Raw genomic sequence first — 20,971 nt, forward strand, 5'->3', positions numbered from 1 at the left:
GGAGTTTTATGTTTCATTTATATGTTTACTATCCCCCAAATGAAATGTAAAAGTGTGCTTATGTGTATGTATATGTGTATACATACATTATTTACATATATGTACTATTTACTATTATACATGTAAATACCATTGTAGTTCTCAAAATTCAAATGTAGCTACCCTTACGATATTGAAATGAAAACTCTAAAACTTACAAAATAGATGTTATTATGTATTTTATGTGATATCATTTAATGTGCATTCGCAATGTATTAAAATTCTGAAAAAGGACTCGGTTTGTGTATGAGAACAAGAAATTTTTATGTCTCCAAATTAAGCACATTCCAAAATAATTTGTTATTTTTCTATTAGTAAGAATTCTAATTCTAAAATTGTTCTGATATCAGAATAACAAAATTGTCATCTTAAAGCAGTTGGAGTAACTACACAAGTGAAAGTAACTAATAATTAAAGAATATTACGTTGATATGTATTCTAATGAAAATATAGTGTCAATTCTCAGAATGAAGGAAAACCCAAACACATTAGTATGATATTTGTTAAATGACTCTACTTAAAAATCTTTCCACTTATCTTGTTCTTAATCCACTGATAAAGAAAAAAACAATTTAATAAAGAAATTAAAATCAGAAAGATTATAAGGATGTGTGTATATATGTAGTTATTTGTGGTTTGATAATCAGGGGATTTATGAGGATGAAACAGATGAGTATTTAACTGTATTTACACAAATAGAAAAATTAGTACATAACTTTAAATTTCTATTTTTAAAACTCCAAATGTTTTATTAAGCTATTTAAAAAAATAATTTTAGACCTATGTAACCTAAAATGGAAATGATTAAATTTGCTATTTAGCTCATTTGAACTAATGCATTCAAAATCAACCATTTCACACACAAAATAAACTCATTTAAAATAGATTTTTTTAATTCCAGCTTTTTTCTAATGGTTCTTTTTAAAACTTCAAGTACGCTTGAGAAACTGGCTGTGGCTCATGTATACAAGGTAGGGTCAATGCTGTATTGAATTTCCAGACCATTTTCAGACTACCTTCTGGCAATGGAAGCATTTTGACCACTGACACTCCCTGTGGGTATATCTGACTATCCTGGTACAATGCACCATTCCCCATTATTGAATCTACAACAAACTGCTGTAGGTTATTCATTGATTGAGTGTTTAAGTATATTCTTTAGGAGCAAATAGATAACTAATCTGTAAGCAATCACATGAAATAAAAAATCAGCAGAATTCCTGCTTCAAAGATGCTTTGAGCTCTAGCACTTAATTATGTGCATTCTTTGATTATATTGTGTCACATTCAATAAAGATATATAGGAATTCTATTTCTTTATATCACTGTAGATTCTTCTCAGAGCCTGGTTGTACCACACAAGGAAATTTCAAAAGCACCTTCCAAATCAAAGATACCAAGGTAAATCACACCTACTCCCTTTCTACTAATATTTTTTTCCTAGATCAATCATAATATTTACCAGGATGCTTATTGGACCAGTAGAGCAGCTGACTGTGATTCTATAACTTGCTAATACACATTCAACTAAATACCAGGTAAACCTTGTTCAGCCTCGAGATATACCTGTGTACAGGCTCATGAGTCTGCGTGCATCTTAAGTAGACTGTATTTTAAGAATAAGCTTCAGGACTCCTAGCACAGCCTTCTTAAACAATTCAGACCTGAGAGTGTGTGCGGTGGCCCGAGTGTGGGAGCAGACAGCTCTGCACCGGTGCCCGAGTTCCCTCTGTCAGTGTGTATTTAGGACAGCTTTCTAACATGAAATCGCTCAGCTGCACTGTCGGTTTCAGGGGTTCTAAGAGAGGCAGAAAGAAAGGATACTTCAGTTCCTTAAAATGTATTTGCTATTCCTCTTCTCTGAAAACCCGAATGCACTTTAAAAAAAGTCTCTGAGTAGTGACTTTTTGATGATATATCTGCCACACCAAGAGGATTTCTTTCTGTTTCAATTAGCTTGGTAGGCTTTTAATATTTTAACAAAGCATTTAAGAATTTAAAAATGTTTAAGGATAGAGTAAGTAATTCAATGCTTCCAAAAGTACAACATAGAAATACGTGTATTTTATCACTTAGCTTTTAAAAAGTGGCAAGAAAAAGCAGTGAAAATATTTTTACAGTCATATATTATGTAATTTTATTTTATTCTTTTTAAAATATAATTTTGGTTGGTGAAGTTTTATTTGTTTTTGTTCTGTTGCCAGTAAAATTCTCATTGAAGCCATAATCTGCAGAACACAGGGAGGAGAAACTCCAAGTATTAATATCAGTACCGAACAAATCACATTTCATCTACGTTCTACCACAGCAGCATTGCTTTGATGCTGACGCTTTTTCTTTACGTATTTTCGCTTTAACAGCAGCATAAAAGGCCTGGAGAAGAAGCTATCATTTTGTTGCCTTACTAATGAAAGAGTTTCGTAAAATCTAGAGTGTATTCCAACTAACGAAATGGTTGGGTATTTTGAGAGATCACTAAATGTGGAAGTAGTTTATTGTAACAAAACATTTCAGTAATATTGCTTTCAAATGGGAAATAACCAGGGAATAGAAAACAATTTTAAAATACAAGCAAAGAAACAACATCAAAAGCAAATGCCAATCTCCATGGTCAATGTCACATTACTACTCACTTCTCTGCTCAAGTTCATAGAGTTCTTCAAGTGTAACAATTAACGATCCAGGTCAGTCAGTCTATGTGATCGTGCTGAGAGGACCCGTATGTGTAAGAAAATGTGGCCCATTCACAGAAGATGTGGCATTATGGAACAAAGACATAGCAATGAAGGTCTGGTCCTTACAAAACAGTGAGGAAAATATGCTTAATGACATGAGAGTTAAAAAACTGTCTTCTCTGGAGACATTTTTCCTAAATTATGAACAATTTTAACAGGCCTTTTTTGAAGGGGGGAGGAAATGAAGTGCAAATATTTTTTTAAGTCTTTTAATAATATCAGTTAAAATATTATTTTATTCTTTTGTAAACTATAGTTTTGGTTAATTAGGTTTTGTAATGACGATGACAATACTTCCAAATGAGGTCAAGCTATTACTTTTATACGTAATATTTTGTTGTATGGAATTTATTAACTACATATTTTGTGTTCTTGAAAATGCATATATTTAACCAAGAAGGTTACTCTTGAGGTATACTCACTCAGAAGGGCACTGGGGGACTTTCTCATAATTTTTAATGGAATAATTTTGTTTCTTCCATGGAAACTTTTTCTTTTAATTTAAGAAAGACCCCCATTACTACTAAAGCTTGACTGATACAGAAATAAGCACACATATCAAACAAATTAAAAAAAATAAAGCCAACAATGAATCCCAACTAACATGATCTTACTGGCATTTTTTCATTAACTCTACACTTACATACATATCATGTTGAATTTTTATTTTTAAATAATATATAAAATGAAATAATTTACTAAATTTTTAGTATTTATGTAGGTCAATTATATGTGACTTGAGAACTGAGTATGTATTTTCCTTTTTAGTGTTAGGGTCTAATGCCGCATAGCCACAGTGTATCTCGTTGAATTTGTTGAGTTTATTTGAATTGAATGAGGATTTGCACAGCTTTCATCTAGTTCACACATGATAACATGAAAATGCAAGTCAAAAATAGTGGACAGTATTTTGAGAATTTGTGAAGAGAGAAATGGAGAGAAAATGATGAGCTAGATAAGCTTGAAGCCTAACCGAGAGAACATCGCGAGATTTCAGGAAGGTTTATTTGGTAGTGACATGTACATGCATTTCCCCTCTCAGCTGGAATGACTGCAAAAGGGCTGTCATGGTTGGTCGAGTAAATAATACACGCTTTAAAAACAATTATAAATCTGTGTTCACCTGATGGACTTTGTATTCATTCCAGTCAATTGGGCATATAATACTCATTTAAAAAATAAGTACATATAATGCATTAAAAACTGCTTAAACGCCCATTTAACCGGAGGGGCCAAAACAGCTCTAAAATGGAGCATGTGATTAACGCTAATGGAAGTTATGCATATGTAATGAAAGGAGAACCCCAAACCCTTTTAAAAAGGGCTATGACTGGAGAGTGACAACTGGGAAACGCGAAGATTTAAGGCTTCTATTGTGTTCGAAAGCAGGCTCTGCCCTCAAAGCGGTCAATAACTCCCAGTGAGGTGAATCTTGGGGTGCAAACGATAAATGCACTGGTATTTAAGGTGAAGTAATACCTAGGGGAATGGCTGTAAGAGCCGGCTGATAAACAGCGCAGTGCTCTAACTGGGTTGCATCTTTGCATGTAAGCAGCTGCTCACTGGGCTCCTATCCCACTTAAATGTCGTGCCCAAAGTTTCTATTTTATAACGTCAAACACAAGGAAGACCTAATTTTTTAAGTTTTTAATGAGCATAATGCAGAAATTATATGATAATATTTTAAATTTAAAATATTTCTAAAGGAATGAAGGATGTATATGACAGTTGGCATATAAACAGAATTGATTCTGGCTTATTTCTCATTTGCAGGGGGTTTTGAGAGAGTATTTACCAATTAACCATATAGATAGTAATCTTTGGGAAGCAGGAAATGTTTGCCTGTGGACCAAATAGCTTCCCCATTAGCCTGAAGAAAAGATTTGAAATTATCCTTAGGGGTGATTTGTGGGGGTGTTGGGATGACACTTCCCCTTCGGAAATGCCGAAACAATACCTGGACATAATATGCATCTATTCATGAGCACACAGCAGCCCATAAATTAACTTCATCCATAAACTATTCATGATCAGGGAAAGAGAGTGGTCCTATATGGCAATGGAGGGGGCAGTCTGATGGGAGAAAAAGCACAAGGCATATACAAGGTCTGTCCAAAAAAAGTCCAACCATTGTTAATATAATGAGAATGGTTTGCCCAACATCAATGTAACCTGGCAGCCAAGGAGAGCAGACTGGAATGAGTGTGTGTGAATAACGACAACTTCACTGTACAGTCATTGGCAGTGGTAGACGCCATTGAGTGAGCATGTGTACTGTGTAGCCATCACATTCAAAATGACTGAGCAAGCAGAGCAACGAAACTGCAACTAATTTTGTGTGAAGCTTGAACATTCCTCCATGGAAACTATTGGGATGATTCAGAAGGCTGCAGCTGTGGGCAACTGGTGATTGGCAGCTTCATCACAACAAAGCACCCACTTATGCATCACGTCTCATGCAGAGTTTTTTGGTGAGACATCAAATAACCCAGGTGACTCACCCCCACAACAGCCTAAATTTGGTGCCCTATGACTTCTGGCTTCTCCCAAAACTAAAATCATCTTTGTAAAGGACGAGATTTCAGACCATGAAAGTCATGAAAATCCCATGGGGCAGCTTATGGTGATTGGGAAAACTGTGTGAGGTCCCAAGGTGCCTACTTTGAAGGGGAGTGAAGTATCATTGTCCTCTGTACAATGTTTCTTGTATCTTCTTCAAGAAATGTCTCTATTCTTCATAGCATGTGGCTAGATACTTTCTGGACAGGCCGCATAAGGCTACTTAGAAATAAAACGACAGAGGCGACTGTGAGCAAAACAGAACTATCTGAAGGAGCCCCCAAAACAGACCTCCACATTCTCATCTATCACATTGCTGATGACTTCCAATGTCCTAACACATTGGTAACTGCTAGAATTCTGCCCTAGTCTTAGTCCTGTTTCCGATCCCAATATTAGATTGCAATAGTTTGAATGTTATTAGAATGTGAATGTCTTAAGGGTAGGTATATTTATGTATAATATCTAGTTATTGTTACTAGTACCAGGAAGGGTGCCTAAAATGTAAATGATGTTACATGAATATCTGTTGAATGAATTAATTGAACGAATAAATGAGTAATAACAGTAATGCTTGCAGAGGTACAGGACCAGAAAACAAGTTCACCGTCAAATAATGAGCAGGTTTCCTCCTTAGTCTTTACCTCCAAGGCAAAATGAAGATAAATTTCAGCTATGAATAGATGTGTGAATAGATAAAAGGCTTTGACATGGATAAAAAGGACATACAGAATAGAGGATAAGTAAAACAGCCAGCAGCAAGAGAAGGGAGAAGACAGAAGAAAAACAAAAGCCACCCCCAGAATGTTTTGGAGTACCATTACTAGAAAAACACAAGAAATGAAGACCCTTAAAATGAACAACCTTAGATATTGGTGAATTTAGTTCCAGCATCTGCAAACTCTGACATGGCATGCTTACTGTTCTTTATTCCCATGAGATAAATGCTGCCTTCCTTACTGCCAGGTGTAGTCTCAATAAATCCCTGTAACCTGAGTCTGGCAAACTCGAGGTCCCAGTCCGCTGAGAGTCACAAAATACTGTATTCTGTGCATGAGGGCAACAGGGTCTCCTTCCAAACTCTGTGCCACTTTATCACCTAGATTCGGTGCAGCCCCAAGGAGTCCCACCACCTCTACCACTCTCTCTGTACTTACCTGCACCCAGTCTCAGGGGTGTGAGCAGGGGGGGAGTAGAAAACTCACTCCATTCTGTTTCCCATTCTCCTCTACACTCCCTACATCATGCACCAAAAATCTCTCCTCTACCAGTGAGAAAAGAAAGGAAACAAACCAATACTGAGAAAATGAATGGAAAGTGGAAGCACAAAGATCTAAAATCAGTGTAGCCTGCCCAAAAGTCCTTTTACACAGGTATGGTCGTGCCATCCTCACCACTGAAGTTATCCTCATCTTTAAAAATGGGCTAAATTGAGAGATTAAGTAACTTGCCCAAGAATGTGTGAATACCTGCAGTGCTTTAGCACTGAAAGCCCAAGGATCAACTGGAAGCTATGGCCCTTGCCTTCATTCATGGAGCATGTTGAGTGAAGGAGCAAAGTTGCAAAAAATGATACTAAAGAAATCAATAGAGACCAGTGCATGCAAGTCAGGGAAAGGAATTTGGGGAATTTGGACATTTTCACCGGGACAAAGGAAAACAATTGGCAGAGGTTAACAAGGACAAAATACGATCGGATTTGTGTTTTAAAAGTTTTTCTCTTACTGCAGTGTAAAACAAATAAATTAGAAAAAAAGGAAATTATTTAGGGTAAAATACATGACTTGCTAATATGAATATTTTCATCTGACACAAACGTCAATTTCGTATCGTTCAGCCTAAAGGCTAGGTAGCTGTTGCTTGCACTAAAGCAACGATAAGGAGAATAGAAAGATGTAGATGTTTTCCACATCTTCTATAGCTTTTTTGAGATGATATTGACGGCACTTAAGATTTATTGGATGTGGCAAAGGAGGAGAAAAGGAGGCATTAAGAGTGACCCTCCCTCAAAGTGTTTAAATACAGCAGCTGGGTAGATAGCAATGGCAACCATCCACATAGCAAAAAGAAACAAGAAGAGAGACACAAAAAATGGCCCTAGTTGGAGGAGGTTACTCATTTCCAGGACTCACCATATGAAGAAAGAGTAGAGGAAATGGCTTAATGTGAAAATTCTAATTTAACAAAATGTAAAAAATGAGTTAAAAAATGGATTATGTTGTGACACATCTAACTCTTTATATTTAAAAACTAAAACACTTAAGCTAAATTGCCAACCCCTATCTTTCTGTAAAATAGTTCTCGTTCTACCCATTAAAAAAATAGGCTCTTATTTTTGCATAGATTCATAATCTGACCTTCTCCAGGTTGCCAAAGCCTAAGAAATAGCTTCAAGACTGTAGATTAACCTTTACAGGGTGTACTTGACATGAATGTTTAAGAGATATAGTGTCTTCAAATAAATGATCCCAACACAAATTTAAGATTCAATCAGCATTAATGGTGGTATTAGAAATGGTAACTTCAATTATAAGCATAATGCATTTTCCTCTGGGAGATTAATTTATGGATAGTAGGTGCTTGGAGTTTGCCCGGGTGCAGCCATACTTCAAACCTGCTTGTGACCAGGAAAAGGCACGTGAGCTAGTGTCATTTTAGATAATAGCAAATGTTAAAAAAAAAAAGTGGTGTTATATAACTCGTTTTCCAGAAAGATATTTTTTCCAGTTATCTGAGAAAAGAGGTATAATTTGAAATTAAAACAGAATATAATATTAATAAAATAAATCTAATATTGTCCTCAGTGAATTTTATATTCAACCTGTGGTTTTAAAAGAAATAGTTATAAAATATTGTACTACAAAAGAATAAAATAAGCTACTTATCTCAGTAGTATTTTTATCATTTCCCTTTTTGAGATAAAAATGCAGTTCCTTAAGGAAATATATGACTAAAACTATATAATAATGTTTAAGGATGTTGACAGCTATTTTTAAAATAGGATAATGAGAGTACTAAAAATGAAAACAAAAGTACCTGTAATATCAAAATTATCTAAACTGAAAACTCAAAAGAAAAAATGTTTTTTCTCTCTGTAATTTAGAGAAAACTACTATTGAAATAAATTTTCCTGGGGACATTAACAAAATAGAGTAGAAAGATACACGTTTCTTGAAGTATAACATAAAATATATGAATTGCAATATGTATGTAGTATCTATTAAACAGATTAACAGTTTAAAATAATCTTTAAATTGTAACTCCCTAAATTGTTTATAATTATAGGTAATATTTACTAACAGCTTTTTATATGCCGTGTAAAATATATCAGATATGTTACCTGCTTTGAGGTAAGTACAATTGCCAGCCCATTTTATAGATAAATAAACAAAGCTTGGAGTTGAATTTACTCATCTGAGTTCTCCTGGCTAGGGAATGGCAAAGCCAGCCCTTAACCTCCAACCTGTGTGTTTCTCAAACGTGAGCTTAACTCCAGCAGGCTGTATACTGCCCCTCTAGCAGAGTGTGAGGTGACCTGATACCATTGTACTTATTTCATACAGTGTGTCTTTTCATTGGTGGTATTTAACTAATAGGGGAGGTGACACTAAGAAATGAAAATGAGGGACTGTGAGTGGAAATATCCAGTTACTCTTTGAAGTGATTATTGAGCTTTTACCAGGTGAGTCATTTATTTATCCATGCAGTTTTCCATTTGCAAACAAGAATTAGACTAGATTATAATAGTGCACCAGTCTGATTCAGTGATATTCCTGATATTATTATTGGTTTTTATATATAAGAGGTCTGTCCAGAGGGAATCCAGCCATGTAATATTAAAAATAGAGACATTTATTGAAGATACAAGATACAAGAAACATTATACATAGGACAATGACACCTCAGGCCCCTTCAAAATAGGCCCCTTGGGGCCTCACATATTTGTCCCAATTGCCATCAGCTGCCCCCTCATATTTTCCTTAATCTGATTGATGGTCTGAAATCTCTTCTTTTTCAAAGGTGATTTTAGCTTCGGAAAAAGCCAGAAGTCACAAGGTGATAAATCTAGGCTGTAGGGGGTTGCTGAGTCACCCGAGTGATTTGATGTTTTGCCAAAAAGCCCTGCGCAAGGTGTGATGCATAAGCGGGTGCGTTGTCATGATAAAGCTGCCAATCACCACTTGCCCATAGCCACAGCCTTTGGAATCATCCCAATAGTTTCCATGGAGGAATGTTCAAGCTTCACACAAAATTAGATGCAGTTTCATTGCTCTACTCAACCATTTTGAATGCGATGGCCACACAGTACACATGCTCACTCAATGGCATCTACCGTCCCCACTGACTAGTACAGTGAAGTTGTCATTGTTCACACATGCGAATTCCAGTCCACTCTCCTTGGCTGCCAGATTACACTGATGTTGTTACATGAACCATTCTCATTATATTAACAATGGTTGGACTTTTTCTGGACAGACCTTGTGTGTGTGTGTGTGTGTGTGTGTAGTCATCAGAAATATTTAAACATTTAAATAAGTGGTTCTTCATAAAAGCTCACTGTAAAATAGTGCAACCTAGTATTTATTCATTCCCCAACACATACTTGTTATACATTCAAAATGCCTTGGTGGGAACTTTGAGAAATATAAAATTCAATGCAGTCTACGCTTCCCATGATATAACAGTCTTCTTGGGAAGGTATGAGACACATGCAACCAGCACAAAGTTACTAAGCAATATACGAACTATTACAAAATAACAGAGCAAAAAAATTCATCTAAGTAATAGTTAGTTAAAGGAACAACCAGCGTGCACAGGTGTAACTAGAAAAGAGTTGAAAGGACAGGTTTTGACCCATAACATTGAGGCAGTGGTGAAGATGGATGTCCTAAGCGAAAATCAGGAAAGCATGAGACTGCCCATTTGGGGCCAATCAAGTTGTACAGGAAATAAGAGCTAGAGGGAGGGTGATTGACAGATGGCCTCAAAGATCATGCAACACAAATTTAAATAAAAATAAAAACAATTTTGTTTTGATTTGGTTCTTCAAATTGCTTCCGCAATTTGTTAAATAAATATTCTAATTCTAATATACTTTTTTCCTAAATATTTTGCCTAAAGATTCTGTCAAATCAGTATTCTATATATTACCACAGAAGTTTAACAAATTAAAGGAGAGAACCAAATCCAAATATTTCCAATGCAGGATGATTCTTCTCAGCCCGATGTTTTCTTCTAAAAAAATACATACATATAGATGTGAAACCAGGGATTACATTTCCTTCCACCTCTCTTTAACATTGTCCTAATGGCAGTTGTGTCTTTTGTTCTAATTTAACCCCCTTTGTGTAACTTTTAATGCTTTCTGAAAAATTCAACAGTTCAATCTGGAGCCAAAGAAATAAAACCTTGATGACTTTTAAAGAGTTTAAGATTAAAGCAGGAAGAAATTACCTTGGTTAGTCATACCTATTCTTATTAGCCACCTAAAGTTTGCTTTTGCTAACGAAGGGGCAGGAGTTACATATGAAGCCAACACTCAGAAGATCATGTTATGTGGTTTGTTTTTTAATCACTACATTCAAGAAGAAGCTAGAATTGCATTTTGAATGATTTTATTATTTTACATGCTATCAAGTAATAGTCCCCAAAGATAAGATGTTAAATGTGCCTGATAAACAGAAAGGAGTATCATCCTTCCTCTTCATGTCAACAAAGTCAGTGAGTGTTCTATGATTCAGAAACGATATGAACACGTTTTTAATGAAAGCTTACATAGAATTGCCATGAATGTCTTTCCAGATAAGAACACTATGGGCAGCTGCTCAATATCTAGACATGTATTACCCTGAGGAACTTGTAATTGTTCTCCCAGAATTTTCGAAGAACACCGCAGTGTTTAATCAATTAATCATGCAGCTACTGTTCTGCAAACCCTCTACCAGGTGAGCTGTGACTGTGTCTGCAAAGTATACATAAACTAGGCATGTGACCACAGGAAAAAAAAGAGAGCTTTTTTTTTAAAAAAAAAATAGCTTTTCCTTATTCAAAGGAAAGGACAGGAGTGCTGGTTGAAACTCTGGATAAAAATATTCACACATTACCTGAGAGTAAACAGTATCCCCTAAAATCTGGTCTTATTTAATATCTAACAAAAACATTGCTCACATTTTTTGCTCAATGGGTAAAAATAGTATTTAATATCTATTGAGTAATTATCACATGCCAGATACCATGCCAAGTGCTGTATATAGAATTTCATTATTCTCACTATTACATTAGTGCAGTGGAACCATTTTGACATAAGGAGACATTTTGCAATGTCTGCAGTTATTTTTGGTTATTGAAATTGTGCAGTTGGCATCTAAGGGATGGAGGCCGGCAATTCTGATAAACTTTCAATGCACGTGAAAACAAAGAATTGTCCAGTTCTGCCCTGACCTGTGTGGCTCGGTTATTTGGGTGTCGTACAGCAAAACAAAAGGTCACAGGTTCAATTCCGGTCAGAGCACCTGCCTGAGTTGTGGGTTTGGTCCCCAGTGGGAGCATGTACAAGAGGCAATTAATCAATGTTTCTCTCTCCTGTTGGGAACTGCCCTGCCTGGTTTCAGAAGCTGTAAACCCCCCCATGGCTAAGGCCGAGTGAGAGACCTTGGGAATATAAACCACTAAGGAGACAAAGTTTATCTCCCTGGCAGGGGCGCTGCCTCTGCCCACTTTACTTTACCCTGCTTGGCCCTGAGTCTGACCAGTTAGCCAATGACGGGTAAGATTCTTCAAGGGAGGGACGACCTAAGACAGGCATGGTCATGAGGAGGCCCATAGGGAAGGACTTGGGAGGCTATAGAAAAAGGGGGTGATGGACCCTTCGCCCTCGGCTTTGACGTAGCCTGAGTCCTCATTCTGTCTGCAAGAAGACTCCTAATCTCTTGGCTGCCTTACTTCCCCCGCCTGATTTAAGCCTGAAACAATGACAGAGGGTGGTGCAGTCCTGTACTGGAAAGGACGGATTCCCCGCCTGCGATCAGGCCTAAGAAAGAATACATAAAATCCTGTGAAACCTGCTTTGCTAAGAATGCCCTCAGTTTTCTGATAAGGGTCCAAGCATGAAATGAGTTTGTTTCCCAAAATCTTATAGCCCTTTAGCTAACTGACCTTGACTCACAATAAGCCCTCAGAGTTCTTGGTCTGTTATCTATTGTTTGATCCTTACAGCCTGACAATGATTGATGAGCTTTACCTTCATTCCTGTGCAAACTGAACCCAATAAAAGCCCATTGAGGAAAAGGCTCTAGGTCCTTCTCTGACAGATTGGCCACCCTTCCTCCCCAAGTAGATCATGTTTTGATAGACTTATTTTCGTCCATGGCAGATGGAGGGGGCTCTGCAGGCAAAGTTCCCCCACACTCTCCCATCAGTGTTTTTCTCCCTCCTTCCCACTCTCTAAAAAATAAATAAATAAAATCTTAAGGGAAAAAAAAAAGAATTATCCAGTTCAACATGTCAATAGTGTCAAAGCTGAGAAACTCTACACTACTTTTGTCCTCTCTTAACAGATGAAAAACTGAGGCTTAAAAAGGTTAAATTGCTCAAGTCATAGAGCTAATAGGTGTCTGAGGGTTCCAAAGCCCACACCCGCTCAACCACATCACAGCCTTGCTACATTGCACCTCATGGGAAAATCATTGGCCTCACTGTACACAGTCTCATAATGTGACAAACCTGGTGCTTTGAATTGGAGGTCCTAGTTTTGGTGTAGCTAGGGTTGCTCATTGACCTTCCTGAGTCATTCCAATTCCCATCAGTAACCTGGGAGCCTATGCCTAAAGCTTTCCTACAATGTTTCTCCTAACGTTCTGTGATTCTAGCCCTGAGCCCTCTAGGCAAGGTTACCTAATTGCCTCTCCATCCCTCCACTGGGTATTTGATTAGGCCTCCCTTAGGCTTTGCCCTCATTCTGTTCTCTGCTTCTCAGTAAGTACCAAAGGATTCCCTGGACTGGCCCCCTGCTGACTTTGCCATCTTCTCTGTGGAATACAAGTAGAATGTGCTTTCAATGATGCCATGGATGACTTTTCCACCTCTCGGAAACACCCTAAACACCACCGAGGAGGGAAGGGAGGTTTGGCACTGCCCTTTTCTCCAACTCTCTGTGTAGTATCAGGTATTCCTTAAAGAAACCAGGAAGAGTTGACCCTCTCCCACTCCGAAGTAGTAAACATTCCAAGAAGAGGCAATCCACAGCCTGGCCGCTAAACCAGAGCTGAAGCCCCAATGTATGTTGCTTAGTTATCTCCATACACCCCAGGGACCAATCTGAAGCAGCCCCCCAAAAGCTAGCAAGTAGCATAAAGCTAGTCTCCATACCTGGGTCACCTTATTTTTATACCCATTATAGAAGTAACACACATGCTCCCCAAATAGCAGCTTTACTAAACCACAGCATCAAGAGCTATAATTTGTCTCTAAATATAGATTTGAAATGAAAGAAACAATACTTCCTATACGTGTCCTTCTGAAGGACCAAATTTGTTTCTGTAGAAAATTGGATAAATTGGATGTGGAAGAACACTCAAGAATGCAGATATCAAGCAGAACTACACCCACTAATGCGGACTCCATTCCACAGCATTTACAGATGTGATTGTCACAATTTCTGGTTCTTGAAACCCGCCTGTGTCATCTAGAGGTTGTGTGTCTTTCTGTTCCATTTAAAACATATATAGGTCATTTCATAGAGGGCTTATAGGGCTGTGAAACCGGGAGCTCTTAATTCCATAACCAAATTCTGAAGTTCTACACAGGCTGCCATAGTCACTCAATGGTACTAAATATTTTGAGGAGATATAATCATGATTGTTCACTCATTATAATCAATGATTAGTGATCTGGAAAAGTAAATTGTGTCTAAAATTTCATATATATATATATATAATTGAGAAATATATGTATGTATATATATCTGTGTATATATATAAATTACTCTCACTTGATATATATTATACACATATATATCAATATATGTATGTGTGTGTATATATAAATGTGTGTGTGTATATATCAATTACTCACACTGAGTCATATATACTAATAATGGATAGATAGAACATGGATCAGCCATCTTAACTGGATAAATGGAATTCACATCATAACCTAAACTTTAACAAATACTTTCTTCTTCTTCTCCTTACTATGACACCTATCAGATGTGCTAACAAAGGTAAAAATTATCCAACATGTATCACATTTCCTTGCTGGAGGAGGTCATTGAGAGGATGTGACTTCCAGCTGACCCGCGAGTTGAACCAGGGCAATTGAGGCTCCTTATCCCAACCAAGTAGCAGAATGAGAGAAACAAGAACCCTACAATATCCCAAAACCTTTTTTAAAAAGATTTTATTTATTTTATTTTTAGATGGAGGGGAAGAGAGGGAGAAAGAGAGGGAGAGAAACATCAATGTGTGGTTGCCTGTCATGTGCCCCCTACTGGGGACCTAGCCCACAACCCAGGCATGTGCCATGATTGGGAATCGAACTGACGACCCTTTTTTCTTACACCAGCAGTCAATCCTCTGAGCCACACCAGCCAGGGCAATATCCTGAAACTTGAAATTTCCTGTGAACAGGTGCAAAGGAACTGCATTTTAATCACGCATGCTGTGAAATCCCCCTTACTCACCCCCAACCCTGCCCGGCTTTGCAGAATGTCTGCTTTAATCCTCCCCAGGGAAGCATGAACTACCCCTGGGAAGGCCAGCACAGTTTCCCCTGGAAAAACAAGTAACATGGTGAGAACCTCATCTCTGGCCATGGTGTTTATGGTACTGGAGGTAGTCAAGTTCCCTGCACCCCATAGACTACACGGTGGTAGGGCGTGGGATTGGGAGTACAGAGAGTAGTAACACTGGTTGGATTTAAAGCGGCCTTCCCATTGTCTGAAAACTAATCAAATGCCCTAAAGAGAAAGCACAATACCAAACTACATTTTTGAGCTCTGGATACTGCAGAAATGGAATCAGTTGCTTCTAACGGGAACTTAGGCTAATTTGATTCTAAATAATTCACTGTTTCCTGGCCATCTTGTTACTGTGCCCCACCACGATCCAACATCTAATCTGAACACACACACACACACACACACACACACACCTTTTCTTTTATTCCGTCTAACTCCAAATATTTGAGTGGGATGAGAGGGAGCTGGCTAACCCAGGCTAGAGCGAGGACAGCTGCAGCTGTCACAGAGCTGTCTCCTCCTGACATGTGCGTCAGCCAAATTGCCCCAGCCAAGTAGCAATCACTTGTCTTTTCCCTCACTTCCTCAGAGCAGAAGAGGATGTTAGGGTGGTTTAGAATGTGGACAGGGGTCTCCGCAGCCAGGAAAAGTCAGCTGACGCCTTCCTCTCCCTTCCCCCAAACTGCTCTGCAGTTGTGACTCCTCTAAGGCTTGAACGTGGGTCTGCAAAGGTGAAGGGAGCATGGCTCAGCCCACTGTGCTGCCTTGCCCACAGCATAGTATAATATTAATTAGTCACCTTCCTTATTATTCAGTCCAAATATGCTAGACTGAAATAAATTACATTCTTAGCACATATTTCACACCCCTGGATCAAGTCTTGCGAGGGTTTTCTTTTATTATTTATAAGATCATGTGCTGTCTTCCTGTGGAAAATGAGATGGTCTGCATGAGGAAAAAGGTAAAAGAAATGCAGAGAAATGAAACAATCAGATATTCCCTAATGATATTTAAAAATAGAAAATTTGCTACTGTTACATACAGCATGTTCCATCTTTTGAGATTTAATGGCTCTCTTGTGGTTTAATGGAGAATTACTTTCAGTAATTGATTATTAAAATTTAAAATTGCTAACCATCTTCATTATTAGATGAGCGAACATGTTATCCTTGTAATTAAAAAAGCCTGAGACTCACTTTCATCCTGTTGACAGACCGGGCAGACTGTCTCCGCACTCACTGGATGGTTTCGGGGTTCTTGTTTGACAAAAATAGCCAGCCAGTCATTTGATGATGAAAATGCAGTACATCCACAGAGACTGAGCAGAAAATATAATGAACAAAAAAATAAAATAATAAAAGGCCCTACAAGCTAATTAAAGCTTTCAGTCCCGACTCATTAAATGCCCTGCATCACTTATGGGATATTTCAGCGTGCTGTGCTCCAGTAACACGGGCGCCGCCACGCTAGTCCAGCCTCAGAAAACATCACCACCTCCCCTCCTCCACCTGCAACAGCACCTGCCCTTTCACACTGCACCTCAAGGTGCTACTATTACAAATTGTTGGTTTCGGCGAACGTACTACCAAAATGGGTACTGGAAATGCACGGTGTGATTTTCTGCTGTCTCGAATGTGTTCAAGATGTTTCCAGATTGGAATACAGAGTTCAAGGCTAAAGAGCCCCGGTGAGCCCAAACAGTGTCTCCTCAGAATCCCTTCGGAGGCCCACATCCTAAGGGAGAAGGCTTTACCAGTCAGTTATCCACACCCAGGGGTGCAGAAGTCGCCTTTACGGGAGCGTGCGTCCCCTTCAAAGTTTCCACCGTGCTGCAGTGTGCGTTTTGTGGAGGCAGTCCGCAGTGACTTCCGAAGGGAGACTTTGCACCTGTCAATGAGAAGAGCTTATCAAAGGGGACATTTTTCACAACTCAAGTATTGGACAGATGTCAGCCTTCAGGAGACAAAAATCCAGCAGATGTGAGAAGCACAAATATGAGTCAAGAAAAGATTCTTGTACATAATTTTTTTTTCAGAAAATCAAGGAAAGCCACCTAAACATCAGCATTTCTATCAGGTCTCAACTGTTTAGCTCATAAAATCCCTGCTCACATGTTGGTTTTTTTAAACTGATGAATCAATGATTTGCCAATATTTTGATTCTCAGGGATGTCCTCTCTGCTTCAACTCAGCCAGCCTTGATTAGTCTCTAATGCAAATGACCGCCCTACCTTTCTTTGTCCATACCCAAAGACTACGATATCACTGGTCAGTATTTAGATTGTGCTGTAAAGCGGTTCTCATGTACTTGTCCTTGCATCTGTCTTCCTAATTAGATTATATGATCCTCAAGAGTCAGAGCAATTTCTTTTACTTCTTTTTGCTATTTTTACTTACTTACGTAGCCTCTTACCCGATGTTGAGCTCAGCAGACATCACGTCTACCGCCCATCTTATATCTTATTGGGTTAGATATGAAAGTTTGACAAGAAGCTGAGATATTCTATACTAATTAAATATAACCTTGAATTTAAAACCTGTACAGAGTAGAGCAGCCTTTTTCAACCATGTAACAATTTTCTCAATTCTCCCAAGAATGGTTCATAGCTAGTTGCTTTCTAGGTGCTTATGGCATAAGTGAATTCGTCACATAAGATGAATATTAGGGCTTAATTCTCAAAACTTTGTGAGAAAGCCTGGTCTAGATTGTTCTTTCAGATTCCTTCAAGAAGCTTTCAAAACCACTAACAAATAAGAAAACCCCTTTCTTCTTTCATGGCCTTTCTGGCTTTGGTGATGGAACAACTTTCCTCCTAAAATATAAAGTGGCAACCACTTTCTCAAGCCATCTCACAATGTCACCTCCTCGTGATCACTTTCGTATACCCCAACACCATGGTGCCTTACCTGTGCTAATGACACACCCTGCCCTGCTTTGTCAGGTACCACTGTGAAATCATAGGCATGCTGGTAGCATGATTCTCTTATGAACATTTCTATACCTCTGTCAGCACCTAGCACCTAGCTTTTAATGTATAAGAGATTACAGTAATTAGTAACTCAGTAAATTAATAGATGAAATTTAAAAAACTGATCTAGTCCCAGATTTTTTTTTCTATTTCATAATCTCCTTTCTTACATTTAAATATGAATGAAAATAGCTACCCAATACAAGGGTGCTGATGAAGGGCAAAGAAAACATTTCTCATATGGGCATCAAAAATGTACATTTGCAAGCAAACTTCTAATCTTCCGATCTCAGTTGATGGCAATTTCATAGTTTTAGTGTCTCAGGCCTTGACCTCTGAGTCATCCTGGATCGTCGTTTCCCTCACACCCCTCCCGTATCTTGTCCACCAACAGGTATGTCAGCTCTTCTGTCAAAATGGGTCTAGGCCATTTCTCACCACCTCCATTACCACCATCTTGTTTCAAGGTACCATCCATGCCCGAGATTATTTGCATCCTAATATCTCCCCATTCACTGCCAGAGATATCCTGTTGCAGCACCACTTGGTTCGAGTCATTCTTCTGCCCAAATCCTCCCATGAAGCCCAATCTTTACAATGGCCTACAGAGTCCTACAAGATCTGCCTCCCCTTCCTCTCCCTCCTGTCAGCAGGCATTTGTCTCCTTGCTCTTCCTGCAACCACTGTCCTGCCTCATGAAGTGCCCCTGGGCCTTGGCACGTGCTCTTGCCTCGTCCTGGATCGCTCTGGGCCCACGTAGACAGAATTAGAAACTTAATCCCTCCCCTTCTTTAGATTACTGCTCAAAGATCACCTTACTATTAAGACCTTTAGAGACGTATAAATCTGTTTTTTTCTACAACTAGTTTAATCTATTTAATTTTTAAGGCCGGTTTAAAATGGAGAAAGCACAGACGTTGTGAGCTGTTTACAGACTCTCACCATTTCAGAGTAAAACCCAAATGCTGGCATAGTTTGAGCGCACACTAGGGGCGCCTGCCTAATGTAGAAATGCCATGACTTCCTAGAAGAAGACTACTTCAAGTGCATTTCCCGGCAGTTTCTTCCTGTCTCATCCCTTTTGTCTTTCACAAACGGTGGGAATGCCTAAAAAGGGTTCTCAGAAGGTTATTGACAACCAATTGAGAGGTATTCTACCACTCCAAATTAGCGTTTAGCCCTGATTCTATCAAACTTATTTTTCTATAAAGAACAGGACCAGGAAGGAAGGTAGGAAAAAGAACTTTCATTTACTACATCATTGTAATTGGACAAATCAGGCTGACAATAAAAATTGAGTAGTGAAAGATTTCCCCCCAAGTTTTTGTTTTTGTTAGTGTCTCTATTTTTTACAGGATCTTTCCATATATTATAATGACATGGCAGCAGCACAGCTGATGATAGCTGTTGGAATTCAAATGATTTCTGGAAAATATTTCAGTCTTGTCAAATTCTTACCGTCTAACATGCTATGGGACCTGGAGTCCAAAGCTAATTTTTGAGGTTGAAGGAAAGACTTGGTAGTAACAACTTTCCCTGATGAGAGGTTTCATATATCTTTTAAAAAGTTTTTCCAAGGATCCCTAAAAATTGGTTGATCCACTTTTGCATTTTAAAGATAAGGATTCAGAGACTTGCTGAGAGCAAATGATTTGCCGAAGGCCAAAGATTTGTTGCCGGCTGCCCAGGAAGGAAATTCAAGCTCCTTGGCACTCATTGTCCCTCTGCTTTGCTGTGTTTGTGCCTTTTTCGTGACTGTGTCATTCTGGCTGTCACAGTGAAGAGCCAACTAATGTCAGCCCTACTGCTTAAGAAGTTATAATCTGTAACTTGCAACCAAATGGATAACATGAAAATAATCATAGTTGAAGTTATGATGGAATATGTTTTTCAGTTTACAATTTATAATCTTCAAAGCATTTTCAAATCTATCACCTCATTTTATCCTCAAAAGAACACTCCACAAAGTATTAAACAGCAAACATTGCATAAATATTAATAGGTAACATTTTAATACCCCGGTGTGCTCTTGGGGGGACGGTCAGGAAGGAAAGTCACTGTGCTTTCTTATGCGTGTGAGCAAGATGGTGCTCTCACCGTGTGCCAGATGCCACTGAAGTGGTCCGATGATGAACCTTCATACATATGTATGTGTGTGTGCATACACATATGTATGTATGTGTGTGTACATGTATATATGTAAACAAATATGTGTGTATATATAATTTCTCTTCTCTGTTCTCATAGTTATGCTTGGAATCCACTCTTTGCTATATTCTGTGTGTCAGCACAGACAAAAGCCATCTCCCAGCTCTGGAAATGGCAGAAAGTGAATAATTAAGATCAGGCATCAAGACATTGACATGTCATTCACTGGTAACACGGAGGGACGGGATGCCAATAGTACTTTCTAAATATGCCACCAAGGGAGGGATTTCCTAGATCCTTCATAAAATTGGCCCCCATACATAATGGATACTACCAGTCAGTACCTGCTTTCTACTGCATAGCTTATGTCAAAATTATGAAGGGGAAAAAGAAGAAAAATATATTGTCCATTTGCTGATGGAATAGACCACTGTCTATTTTGTGAAATTTGAATGAAGTCAGGCAGAACCTCTGGCCAAAAGTACACCCCTCAATGCCCGTCACACTGAAACCCCACCGTTACTGACTCGGTCCTTTGTGTCTTGCACCTCGTCCAGGCCTTAAGCAAATGTATTAAAATGCATATGCTCTATAAAAAGGGCCACAGCCTTCTCACAGATTAGGCCTTTATTTAACGGGATGAGGAGTGTGTGAGTAGAGGAGTGTTTTAAAACTAATATAGTACAGATATATTTCTGGATATAGAAAATTTGTCTGGAGTCGTTATACATATCAGAATGGTGAGTGGGACTTTTCTCATTGCTCCAAATGGGTGCTACGGTCCAG

The 20,971-nt window shown here is 38.4% G+C and overlaps 1 non-coding gene across 1 annotated transcript; it reads left to right on the forward strand.

Moving 5' to 3' along the window:
• Positions 1 to 14,057: 14,057 nt before the first annotated feature.
• Positions 14,058 to 14,185, forward strand: LOC112322313 (small nucleolar RNA SNORA25). The gene has a single exon (XR_002976629.2). It is a non-coding gene; the product is annotated as a small nucleolar RNA SNORA25 (small nucleolar RNA).
• The last annotated feature ends 6,786 nt before the right edge of the window (positions 14,186 to 20,971 follow it).

The sequence above is a fragment of the Desmodus rotundus genome, chromosome 2 (assembly GCF_022682495.2).
Source record: "Desmodus rotundus isolate HL8 chromosome 2, HLdesRot8A.1, whole genome shotgun sequence".
Lineage (NCBI taxonomy): Eukaryota > Metazoa > Chordata > Mammalia > Chiroptera > Phyllostomidae > Desmodus > Desmodus rotundus.